At 50.8% G+C, this 13,227-nt stretch overlaps 2 protein-coding genes across 2 annotated transcripts in view; one reads left to right on the top strand and one right to left on the bottom strand.

Moving 5' to 3' along the window:
* RAB14 (RAB14, member RAS oncogene family) overlaps nt 1-4,751 on the bottom strand; it is a 36,895-nt gene extending 32,144 nt beyond the window's left edge. The window contains exon 1 of the mRNA XM_044439933.1: nt 4,445-4,751. The gene's annotated coding sequence lies outside the window, so the exon portion shown is untranslated. The remainder of the gene's footprint in view (nt 1-4,444) is intronic.
* The window catches only part of GSN (gelsolin), a 51,081-nt gene continuing 39,112 nt past the window's right edge, over nt 1,259-13,227 (top strand). Inside the window, exon 1 of the mRNA XM_044439929.1 lies at nt 1,259-1,351. The gene's annotated coding sequence lies outside the window, so the exon portion shown is untranslated. The remainder of the gene's footprint in view (nt 1,352-13,227) is intronic.

The following is a 13,227-nucleotide window of genomic DNA, read 5'->3' as shown; positions in this document are numbered from 1 at the left end:
GCAGGCGGATGTTATAGTGCATGCAAATGAGCATGTGCAAATTTGGGGGTGATGGTTGGTTTGGGGGAGGCTGTGATGTGGGCCTGACCCTCCAATCATCTGGACCCCTAGCACTGCAAATGCGGCTTTTTTGCACAGGAAGATGTGGTGGGTAGAGGATGCAGAATTCCGCGTGGCACAGCTTCTCACTGCAGTGGCCAGAGTGGCCCCGTGACCGTCATTCCCATACTGGTATCCTCCTATTCGGATTATCACAGCGTGTTCCATGTGAGGCGGCCATTGGAAGCAGTCCAGAAACTCCAGCTTGTCTGAAACAGGGCCGCCGGATTATGAATGGCGACTGACTGAAGCAAATCTATGACACCGGCACTTTGGCATCTGCCGGCCTTGTCTGCCAGAGCGTTTCCGGCCGAATTGGAAGCGCTGCTTTCATCCTGCAGGGCCCTGCAGCCGGCAGGAGAGCGCTGGACTGGGAACCGGGACACCTGGGTTCCCTTCCCCACTTGGCCATGACGCTCCCTGGCTGACCTTGCGCCAGTCGCTGCCTCTCGGATGGGTGCTGCGGACCCCTCTGGCCTCGTCCAGCAGGCACATCGTGTCCGTTCTTGGAAAGGTGGGGGGTCACGCTCCATGGCGCTGCACCAGTACGTTGCTTGTGGGGTGATACTGTGCAGGATCCCAGCCAGCCAGCCAGCGATCCCCATTCAGCACCTGCCAGGGAGGCCCAGTCTTCACCGCGCGTTTTGGGGTTCCCCCCTCCCTTAGGGGGTGGCTGCAGAGATGCCTTCAGGCCAGTCTGGGCTGCCTTACGAGCAACTGGCCTGCAGACCGCACTCCGGGGCTCAAGGCGGGGCTTCCAGCTCCTCTTCGGCCTCCTCTCCCCGCGCCTCCCCGGGCAGCGTGGCCCTCGCGCGGGGTGCCAAAGCACGCGAGCCCCCGGTCCCCCGTTCCACGTGCGGGCAAGCTGCGGGCGCGCCCCCTCCAGGCCGAGGGCGCGGCACCGCCGCCGGGCCCGTGCTCGCCGGCCTGCCGAGACCCTCGCGGCGCGGGAAGGGCGCGCAGCCCCTGCAGCTCTTCCGCCGACGCGCGCCCATGCGCTCTGCGGGGACGCGGCGCCGGGCCGTGCGCGCCTGCAAGCTGCGCCCGCGCCGCGGCTCAGGCGCGCTCCTCGGGTCTGGCGCTCGCCAAGCAAGGCGGGGCGGGCGGGGCGGGGCGACGAGGATGCCCGGCCCGGCCCGGCCCGGCCCAGCCCAGCTCTCTCCCAGCTCGGCCGCGCCCGGCCCACTTCTGGCTCTTCCGTGGGTTGCAGCGCGCCGGAGCTCCCCTCGCATCCCCACTGCCGCAGCGCCAGGTAGGACCCCCGAGCAGGCCGTGGGTCCGCGGAGGAGCGCTCGCGGGGCCGGGGCTGCATCGGGCGCTCCCTCCGCAGCCGCCGCCGGCCCGCTCTGGGTGATGCTGCGGGGCGCGGGGGGGGGGGCGCGATCCGGCTGCTTCGGGGTCCCGGAGGGCAGCCTTGGGGAACGGAAGCCGCCGGTGGCTGAGGGGGCGCGTGGGGCCGGAGGGCGAGCCCGGGAGGCTTGTCCCGAGCGGCGGGCCGGGAGGGAGAAGAGACAGGAGCGGAGGGCCCGATCCTTCTCGCACCGCCCCCGGCGGTCCAAGACGAAGGCGGCCCGGGCATGGCCGGGCTCCCGAGGCAGCCCTGTTGTGGCCCGGGCTTGCTCGGTCACAAGCGCCCGTCCTGCCTCCCGGCCCGTTTGCGGCGCCTCGGAAGGGAGCTGAGCGTTGCCCGAGGGCGGGGAGAGGGCGCTGAGGCTGCAGGACAGAGCATTTACTCCCCTGTGACTGTTTAATCAGGACCCACAAGAGTGGGTGGGGCGGGGGGGCTTCACCAATAGCATCGCCAGAATTCCTTTTTCTGCACTTTTCTTCCCCTCCCCCCGTTCCTCCTTTTCTTTTTTCTTCCTTCATTGTTCTGCCCCCTTCCTTCTACCTTTCTCTTATGCTTCCGGCTTGCTTCTCTTCCCCATCTTTCCTTTCTTCCCCTTCTTTCCTGTTCCTTCCTTTCCTCCTTTACCCACCCCTTTTCCCTCCTTCCTTACTTCCTCCTTTCCCCTTCCCTCCTCCCTCTCATTTTCTTTCTTTCTTTCTTCCTTCCTTCCTTCTCCCTTCAGAAAAGGAGTGAGGGAGAGAGAGAGACCATATAAAAGGGCAGAATTCCATGCCTCGGAAATAGCTTGATGGAAAAACAAGATCAGAGCCGGGCAACAATGGAACCCCTTTCCCCCAGGAGGCGGTGGGCTCTCCCACGCCAGAGGCATTCCAGAGGCAAATGCACAGCCATCCGAGAAGGCTGGCTGAACCGGGAGTCCTGCACTGAGCTGGGCTTCGGGCCTGATAGCCCCCTGGCCCCTTTCAACGCTATTCTCTAATTCTCAGAGTTTGAAAAATGAGAACAAATACTCAAGAAAGACATAGAGCACCTGTGCAGAAGAATGCTTTTTGTTAGGGCTGTACCTTGAAAAGCGCATATTTAGCTGATTTACCAGTGAAGTCACTGGGCAGTCGTGGGGGGGGGGGGGCTTGATTGTTTCGAGCCGATGCATGTTTCCCCCTTTTCTGAGCTGGCCCAACCAGCCACCCAGCTGCCCACGGGTCACAGAGATCCACCCATCTGCAGTGGGGTCTTGGAAGAAGGCTCCCCAAGGGAGAAAAATGGGGTGGAGAAAGAAGGCTTCATCTCGGGTGGCGATTGCCACCTGCTGCTTTTATAGGCACTTGCTTCAAAGAGAGACTTTAAATAATTGAACAAGCTTACAGCCGTTCACTGATTTATCGCTGAGTGCCTTCACGGATGATCCAGTGATGAATTTGCTAGATGTGATTGGCCCATCATTTTGGAAAGTCCATTTTCTCATCCCTTCCTCAGAATGCCCCTCTTCTATACAAGTATAAAAAGAAGGTTGGATATAGAGTTAGACATACTTAGAGTAGATAGAAATAAATTGGACAGGCAATCATGAGTACTATTTTCAGTGGATCTTCCCTAACCACGGGTAATCCTAGATCCAGCCCTCTTTGCATCTGGGCATTATAAAAGAGAAAAGTAGAAAGAAGGGTATGGGGGGGGGGCATTCTTTTTCAAAGAGCAAATGGTGTCCCATGTTGTGGTTTTGGATGCAAGCTGAACCCTGGATTTGAAAAGACTGAACACGGCCGCTGTAGAAGTCAGGAGATTTTTTAGGATCAAGCTCTGAGTGCCTAGTTCTAAATCCCACTGCTCCACTGCTTCCAATACTTCTTAATGCCAGCGTTTGTAAGATGGCAAAGCACAGCTTGATCTTGTGGTCAGGGCAAAATGTCCACATTTCATCCTAGGACAGGCCAACACACAATACCGCCCTACTGGCAATCAAGACTTTGGCCTCTCTCTCTCTCACATAAAATTGCTTCTCAAAAAGAAAAAGGAAAAAACCTTCCCCAAAACAGCCCCGAGCTGCCAAGAATTTCTGAAAATGAAGTGTAATCTTTCCTTGCCTGTTTTACTCCTTACTTCCTAAAACCTGCTGTCTGGGTCCCTATTAGTCGGGGTTTTCCAAGCCCTGCAAAGAGTTCTGGCAGGTTTTTGAATTTGAAGCAGCAAAGATTAGGGAACTTCTGCCTGAAGGAGAAGCAGAATTACTTTGAAAAGAGGAAAGCAGAAAGTTGAGATGTGACACCTGTGGCAAAACTGAGTGGAAGGAAAGTTGTTGTAATTTGCACAAGTCATTAGCTCATCTATTATTTAGCATGCATGCAAAACATTTCCTTTAAGGCTATCCCAAAACATTAGACAAACATATAAAAATCAGGTGCAAGGAACAGAGATAACCAGTCCAATCCAGAAGGCTTATGCCCATGAAAAGAGACTCTGAGCATATATTTCTACCACAATAAAGAACGGCATGTTCAAGCAGCTAGGACCGGCATGGTTTCTATTCTTGGAATTCCACTTTTAGCTGCCAGATTGCACAGAAAAGTTGCTTATCAGAAAGTAGCTTGTTAAGGTATGGGCTGGATTTGGGCTCCCCCCTTACATTCCTGCTCTCTTTTTTAAAATGTTAATTTTTATAACATAATTTTTAAAAACACACAAAATACAAAAACCCATATATAAAGCAAAACACAGCTAGTGCACCCCATCACTCGGACCATGGGCTATATAATATTTATACCTTCATTTCTTTCATCTTCCTTGCTTCTAACTTTCTGCTCTTTCAAGAATACCCCCTTCCATCCAAAATTGCATTGTATCAACTGAAGGTTTAGTACCCTTACCTTTTATTAACTCATATTCAACAAACAAACTCCATATATTATTAAAATCATTCTTCTTTATCAGTCCTTTTTCCACCCTAATCCCACACATCAACTTATCATTCAGAGCAATATCCAGATTTCTTCATACCATTCGGTCAACGGAAGGTCTCTTGTCTCCTTCCGATTCTTTAATGCTTCATTTCCATTTCTTTTCGTGAAATACCAACAGGAGCGCTATTGCAGGATTGCGTTCCTGCTCTGCGCCAGAGGGGCTGTTTTTCTAAATGGGCTCCATGCCCACAGGCCTGGCGACTGCATGCGCCCCCAGCGCCATGCCAGCCACGGGAACAGCCTCAGAATAAGTTACACGTGCTTTACTAATGTTTTGCGAAGATTACAGATGCAAAAATTAAAAGTGCTGCTGGAGGAAAACACACGCCCTGGGTTGGGTCCCGATTCAAAGTAGACTCCTGAAAATCTGTGGGACGTAAGTGATTTCAGTTGGTGTGACTCAGTCAGGATCCAGCTGACCTGCTGGTATCTCATGCCTCAGTGGGCAGGCTTGGGAATTCTGCCCAGAGCCACTCCAGGACCAGGCGGACCTTCGTGCGTACTTTTGCGCATGGACTTGGTGGCGGCTGCAGTGGGCTGCAGCAGTCTCTGGACAGGTCCACCCAAGGCTCACCTCTCCCTGCAGGCAGTTTGCCCGGCTCCCGTGCACCAGGAGTTTTGAATCTGAAGCGAACATGGAGGGCTGAACTTGAGGCATGCTGTGCGGTCCCGAAGGAGACGGGAGCAGGTGGCAAGGAATGCAGAACTGAGAGATGCCGAGCTGTGTGGGTGGATCAGGACTGTCTCTGGGCCAGCAGCCATTGGACACAAACTTGCTTCCTGTCCTGCGACAACGTTGCAAGCAAAACTACCAGTATTTGCTTTTAAATAAAACTAAGTAACAGTGCCACCAGCTGCGGCCCAAAGAGACACATAAAACTCACAAGGAAGAAGATACAGTTGACTAGCATTCACCCTCTGAGTACCATTCCTTGCAAACATGGGACTGTGCCACTAGTCCTCATGATCACTTATGTCTATTTGTTCCATGTATCCCAAAACATCATGGGTGCCCTCCAAGCTCTTCTCCAGTGTCTGCAAGGTCTGTTTCCTGGCAGCCTTCCAAACTAGCGGAGGGTGTGTGGGGGGGGGGGGTAGCTGCAATCTGAGATTCCCCAAGAGGAGGGAGGAGAGAGGGACGGTGACTCATGCTTTCTTCTAACACACACACCCATTTTGCGGTCTATAACAGGACGGGATTCCAGAACAGTCACCAGATCTTATTAACTAGAGAAGCAAGTACCATGAATTAGCAGGAACTTGAGCCACCCTGTTAAAAAAACAACCAGAAAGTCCTAAAACCCAAGTAGTCTGGGACAGCATTAGCTTCCCAGATTAGCTTCCTGGAGGCAATTTCACCCCAGGAGTCCTGAAAAAAAATATCAGAATTTCACACAGTTCCATCATGCGCAAGGTGCTGAGGGCTGGTACAAATGTGCACATCTGTGGTGTGACCGCAGTCTGCCACAGACCTGCGGTTGGAGCGTCATAGATCGTGAGCGCCGTCTGAGGTCTGATGCTCCTCAGTGGAGTCTCAGCCATGATCATTGGTCAGAGACCATGGGGGTTGCGGTCCAGTCCGTCCTGTTGGCACCAGGTTGGAGAGTCGCCGCTGGTCGGATTTATTATTTCATTTAGGTACTTATAAAGAACTTTAAGAGCTCACATAAAGCAGTTCACTAATTAAATAAGTAAAAATCAACTCACAAAACTAAAACCACGCTATATAGCTGCTAAACATAAATAGCAGTAGATTTTTTAAAAGAAAATCAGAATAGGCAAAACTTTTAGCGATTGTTTAAAAGCCCAAGGAGCAAGCTAAACCACACATAGGGAATTTCAGAGCGATGGTGCCGCCACTAAAAAGGCCTCACCTCTTATACCGGGTCAGCCGAATAGCTCTTAACGTTGGGCGCATGGGCAGGGCTTTCATAGCCAGTCAGGAGTAGGGCAAGTCTGTATCTGTGTATGCCATCCTTTAGATAACCTGATTCCAAACAACTTAGGACTCTCAAGGTAACCATAGGCAGTTTGAACCTGACCTGGGCTGGACGGTGTGAGCCAGTGGAAGTGTTTCAGGGGGAAGTGGCTGCGTTGCAATGCATAGTTTGGCCCCCAGCCTCCTGAGATGGGATGTAACCCCGGAGAAAGCTTGCTTCCAGTCGACATCGGACACGGATCATCATCCGTAACTGAGTCTGTAAGCTGGGGGCTGTGGCAGAGAAGGCCCTGCCAGAAGTGCCAGACCGTCCTTCACGGCTGGCTTCTGATCACAGCCGCTTAAGCCCAGTGGAATGTGTGGTGGGGAAGGCCTGCGGCTTGAACACAAGCCATCTTGGGGTTTGCTTTTATCACGAGCGACACTGCCGGGAGTGACGAGATTTGAAATGATTGCAGTGTGGAGATGCCGTGGAAGCAAAACTGTTGCTGTTAAGATAGGAAAAGGCATAATTATTTTGGAGAGGCGGGCGGAGAGAGCACCCCCTCTCAAATTGTAGGGCCAGCAAGCAGTGCTTCTTCCATTTTTCCCAGCTCCAAGATGCATTGCAGAACTCTCTGTTTGCCGCGGTGGATAATATTGCATTGCCTGAGCAAAACAAACAAACAAACAAATCCGTACTGCAGTTCCTTCGGGAATTTTTTGTGGTCTGCAAGATTCAAGACATATTTTGTGCCGCTGTGCTACCTGCCCTGTTTGTCTCCCCGAAGAACTCCCATTCCTACAGCCTTAGAAAACCCAGGGTGAAAATCTCTTGCACGCTTGAAGCACCTGTGTGCAAGGAGAGAGTTCTGCAAGCCCAGGCTGTGAATAGCGGGGAAAAGAACCGACCCCGCCCATTGGACGTCTCCACCACTTGCCAGCCTGCAGAACGGGGAGGCACAGGCCCCCTCGATGGCTCTCCCTCTCTCTACGAACACCTGCCAGCTGCTTTCAGAGCAGGCACCGTGGGAGGAGGCCCAGGGCTGCTCTCAGCAAGAGGGGACCCAAATGGCGCAGGGCTGGTTCGCCGTGTTCTGAATGCACATTCCTGACTAAAGAAGGTTGCTCCTGTGAGGTGGTTCATTCCAGAGTCTAAAGTCCATGTGTGTGTGTGTGGGGGGGTGAGAGTGGAGGGGCAGTGGCCTGGGAGTTCCGGGTTCTCGTCCCCACTCAGCCTGAAGCTCAGCGCTGCCTTTGGGCCCATCACTCATTCTTAGCCTGAGCTACCTCACAGGAATGTTGTGAGGATAACATGGTGCTTTGGAAACCACCTGGGTTTCCCCACAAGAAGAAAAAGGTGGGGAATTAATTTCGATGCAGTGCAGTGCAGTGCAGTGCAGCAACAGCAATAATAGTAATTGCAATAATTTAAATGCAACAGCAGCATGACCTGACTGCACCACCAAATCTGTGGTCCACAAAATCACCCCGAGGGAGCCATGCCCTGCTGGGATGCCCTGCAATGCCTCGTCTGCGTTTGGTGCCTAGAAGCACTTCCATCTCCCAGTTGTAAGAATGACAGCTGCCTGTCATCCTCAGCAATGATTAAGACTAAAAAAATTAAGCCGCCACCCACCTCAACAAAGTCAAGATCATTGTATGAGCTTTAGTCAGTCGCTGGAATCAACTCAGTGAACGCCCTTGCTTTGGATCTCCAGATATACGTTCCCTGTTTGTGGCTGATATGTACGTGTGTTGCAGCAGACAGTGTCATTTTCTAAGAGGCATTCCCTCCTGGGTGTGTGGAAATGCCTCTTCTTGGATACCCCAAGTCAGACTGCAGCGCTGCATAATGACCCGTGTTTGTGTCACAGCAAGCATCACCCAAGGAAAGGCATCTTTTCCTGAGCAGGTGGAATGCCTCTTCCCAGCCTGTCCTTTTATCCGGGCCCCTGTCCACTTAGAAGAGGCATTCCCGACTGTGAGAAAAGGATCTCTCTCTTCCAAGGTAGCGCTGCTCATCTGCAACCTTTATAAATACCTGCATTAAAATATTACTTTCTAAAATGAACTGTTGTCTAGTTAATCATGGCACACTTTTAGTCAAGGTTGTAACCTTTTACTTGCTTACTTGGAAGTAAGTCCTACTGAACTTGATGCTATTTACAACCAAGATTTGTATAGGATTATACAAAAAAATGCAAAACTGTAGTATCCTTAAATAAAGACCAAACAAATTTTCTTTGGGTTTTTTTTTTTGGTTGTTCTTTTCCATTTTCCCTTCTTGCTACTTCTTTGGCATTCAAGTAGCACACCCAGGAGGAACTGCTTAGAGAGAGCTGCAAACCCTTGTTTCCTATACCTCTTATGGCCAATTCAGGATTGTCTGCCAAAAGGCTGGTAAAAATAGCTGTAGTCAGACTTGATGCCAGGAAAATGACTTGCTTGCGTGGAAGGCAAGGCTTAATCTTTGATTACGGCTGTGCTTGTTGTTACTGGTTTATTTGCCCGTAAGTGTGGTACAGAGATCTATTCCTGGCACCTCTTTTCAGATTGTATTATTACAAAGCTTTTATTGTAAGCCGTCCCCGAGACATTCTGTAGGGGGTGGGATAGAAAAGCTTAAAATAAATTAATAAATAAAGCAAAACTCTCTTGGACTATGTTAAAAATGAAGAAAATTGTAAGAAAAAATATTAACATGTGACGATCTAAACCCTATTTAAAATGTTTCCTAGGAAGAGTGTTTAAAAAAAAAGTTATGGGGATGACTTGTGTCAAAGAAGCCAAGGTAGTAAGTAAAGATCCACTTCAAATGAACTGCTTGGAATGTTAACTTGCTTCTTATTTTTGGATGTTATGAATCAATCTGACTTTGCTAACCAAGAATTCTCCATCCAGCCTCCCGACTCCCAGCTTTGCCCCTTTCTATGCCGTATTCCTCATCTCCTTTCCCTGATCGTCTACATTTCTCTCTCATTTCCAAAACCGGCGTCTGCATGATTCAAGACGTCCTCTCTGGGCATGACTTGGAAAAGGGTGGGCAATTCTAGAAAACAAAGGGGAAGGGTGGGGAGGATGCCTTTTTTCCTGTCAAAATTTCTTCAGTACCAAGTTAAATGATGTTTGATCTCGAGGGATTCGGTGCATGAACGCATAAGCTCTTTATGTATGGTTGTCCCTTGCAAACTGGCCGACAGAGGACAACCCAGCGCACAGAACTTGGGAAAGACCCCGCAGAGGACAGCAAAGGTCGCACTGAGGAGTTGAACTGGGCAAGTTCCGGCCCTTCCTGCTCATGCATTTGCTCACTTGCCGGCCTTCTCCCTTGGCCACAGGTGTGAGGTGTGCAGCCAGCATTTGTAGGTCCCCAAAATCGACCTTGGTGGGTCTTTCCAGCAGCTTCCTTTTCCTCATGTGGAACGGAAATAAGGCGAAAATCTTCTCGCTGAATGAACTGCAGCTCTTTTGGCTCAGCATTCAGCCTGTGCTGCAAGCCACCTGAGGAAGGCTGTAAACTGGCCACCATATTGAAGCCAGCTGGTTTGCACTTGTTTATCCTCTGTATCTGATCCCTCGAGTTAGCCAGTCCATGTTCATGCAGGTCCCATGTTTTGGCTGCCGTGCCAAAGTGACAAATAGCCATCAAGACACCAAAGTGGCACAATGCTCGGGAACAGCCCCTGAACTTGCCCAGCCTCTCCCGAAAGCTGGCTCTGCTCGTGGTCGTCACAGAATCTCATGGCAATGAATTCCAGAAGTGAGTTCCGCCTTGTATAACATTTCTTTTGCTTCATCCTGCACCGGCTTTCCCCAAGCCGGAGTCCTCTAGCTTTGCTGGGCTAGAGTGCCCAGCCTCCCCGAGGCCATGCCAAAGAAGCCGGGCAAGGCTGCCCAAACTGCACTGCCTGGGGAGCTGATCCGGAAGTCTAGTGTGTTGACACATGGGGACGGAGTGCCAAGAAATCATTTCTCTCTTGCTATCCTGCTCATAATTTTAGAAGCCTTTATCTGGCTCACCATTTGACGCATTAGTTTCCGACCCCAAACTAAAAAGCCCCAACTTCTTCACTTTTTCTTAGAAAGGAAAGGTAGTCTAATCCCTTAGACATGGTAATATGAGTCACTTCTCTGAACCTTCCCCATAATAGGGATGCGGCAAATAATGCGGGTGAGATAAGGAAGGACAGCTATCTTCAGGCCCAGCATGTTGGATTAGGGTTAAAAATCTGGTCCAGAAACAAAGAGCATGCCAAGCCTGTTTGCATAGCCTGTAAATCAACAGGACTGGGAAAACAGCTTGCAGCCAGAGCTGCATTCCTAGCCAGCCTCTGCCACCTGAGCGTTTGCATCCTTACTCAAAAGTAAGGCCTCCTGAATCCAAACATGCTTTCAAGGTAAAATGCCTCTAATTGGGAGCCTTACAGAGGCAGAGCAGACCATTATTTAACTGTGCCTCTTATTAAAATGACTCAACGGTCCACTCATCCCTCTGGGATGCAGCTGTTTCCATAAACATGGTGCTGCTTGAAAATAAGGGCCTTGGGAATAGTCTCATCCCAAGCAACCCAACTGAAACGGACCTCAGCCATGGCTGATGGGTCTTTGGATCCCTTGAACTGGCTGTGAGAGAGGGAATACACCTCCTGCTTAAAAAAATGCAGAGTTAAATTCTTGGAGTAAATTCAAGCACTCGTTATTTGATTCTATTTAAATACCAGTTTTAGTCTGCAAAGACCTAACTTTGCAAAGTTATTCCAGCCATCCAGCTACCCTCTGAGGTTGGCCACTCTTTCTCCCAGTTTACAGACCAGAAACTGGTTTGAGGCCATGCAATGCATTCATGGTACAAGTTGGGGTTGTAGTCAGTCCTCCCAGTTGCAAGTCCAGTGCCGTTGAATGGTATTATGTACAGCACTATTGGGGTGCATGCAGCAAAAATACCCCTTCTTCTTGTCCTGCTGAGTCAGTGAACTTGAAAAAGAAGTAAGGGAAGAAATGACGCTGATAGCAAGAGGCAGGATTTCCAGCCAAGTCCCCCATGCAAAATAGCATATTCTATGTGTCTTTACAGCCCCCACATACACCATCTTTCCCCGTCTTGCCTAGTTCCGTCATCTCCTTCCTCAAGCCCCAAATATGCAACAAACATAGTTCAGGCCGCTTCAAGCAGAACAAGCTTCTTATGTGGACACGTAACTCCCCAAGCCTTTGTGTCCCACGTGGCAAATTGCATGTGCGCCTGTTCTGGTTGGGACACAAGGCAGCTCCATTCAAATCGTGCTCTGGGGAGCAATCAGAAACCACCCAGGGGTTCCGCAAGGGCAGACCCCTTTCTCCTGAGATGTACGTAGTTTGCATGCCGCTTCCCGTCTCCTCCAGTAAACACAGGAGAGCGTTCTCTCAGCTCACGCGGTGCAGCAGTGCCGAATTATGAGGGAAGACGGAAGACGTTTGCAGCTATGAATGCAAACCGCAGACCCCAGCACTTCCCGGTTTTATCCCCTGCTAGCCTTCTAAGAATAGCAGTTAAGAGGCGATTAAACCCAAGACACGCATTCACGCCCTGCAGGAACTGCACACCGGAAAGCACTTACTGATCTGGGTAATTTTCCTTGCCCTCCAGCATAAGTGCTGCCTCCCACTCCTTTTATCCTCACAACAACCTTGCAAGGGAGCTTAGGGCTAGAGAGACAGGGACCGGCTCAGGGTCACCAAGCAAGCTTCCATGGCTTTAGTGGTGTTTGAACCGAGGTTTCCTCCATCCTAGGCCGGTGGTCTGATCTGGGGTGGACAGACTTGCATGGTCAGCTTGCTTTTTAAATAGAACCCCTGATAGCTGTCAAACAGAGCCTCTTGCACGAAACAGGGCACTTGGGGTGACTACAGACTGGAAATGTTTGCTGATCTACTTCCAGTCACCTAGAGCTCTACAATCTTCGGTCCAGCCCTGCTCTGACCATTATACCACACTGCCACCTATATCATGCCCATGTTCGGCCATGGAACTCAACACGGTATTTATGGCGTTCCCAGGAGCTCTCCTATCTGAGGATCGCCCAGGCCCGATCCCACATGACTTCAGATCCACGTGCTTTCCTTGCACTTCCAAGCACCCTTTGCAATAGGCAGGCTTTCTTTAGCAGGCGGATTGCTGTGGGCAAGGTTCTGAAGCTTGCAAAATGGCAGGAAGCCACGGGAATTCCTGTGGTTTCATCTGTGACTGGCAGCACACAGTACTCCTTGCACAGCTATCTGGTGTTCTGCATGGCTGTGACTCAGACGAAGCAAGTTTTAGATCTGTCAAGGCTCCCGCTTGTGTGAGTAGTGGGGGCAGGATGAGAAACGGGATGGTTCCCTTGCCCATCTTTGGGTTTAATCCTGCAGTTTGCAAAGGTGCTGAGAACAGCATTGCTCTCACTTCCCATAGTGCTCAGCATGGGGATTTTAACTGGAAACTTGTGACTCTGAGCCAGGAAGGTGTGGCATTTGTGAGTGGCATTTATCATCCGGAATGCATCCAGGACCCAGGAAGGCAACCTTCTAAAGGAAAACCCCCTGTGCACTGAGAAAAGGGCTTTTCTCGCATCTCGATGGCTTTTCAGGGCAAAAAGAAGGAATAACCCGGCTGTGTTCTGAAATCTTCCCCAGTCCACCAAAACAGGAAAACCTCAGAGTTTCCAAGGACATACCCCTGTTTGGCCAGACTGCAGTGGGGAGCTTTGCTAAGAATTAAGAACGGAGTAGCTCTGAACAGATGCTTAGCCTGGGAATGTCTGCTCAATAGCAGAGCCAGCCTGCCCCGTTCTTTCCCACATGCCTCCATTCTTGGGTTCCTCCCCACATATTCTTTTTCAGCAACCTAATTCAAAGAGGAAGAAGCTTTTCAGCTGCTGCAG

This window comes from Varanus komodoensis, unplaced genomic scaffold, assembly GCF_004798865.1.
Source record: "Varanus komodoensis strain SLA01 unplaced genomic scaffold, ASM479886v1 scaffold36, whole genome shotgun sequence".
Taxonomy (NCBI): Eukaryota; Metazoa; Chordata; class Lepidosauria; order Squamata; family Varanidae; genus Varanus; species Varanus komodoensis.
The sequence above is the reverse complement of the archived record's forward strand: the minus strand, read 5'-3'. Positions and strand labels throughout refer to the sequence as shown.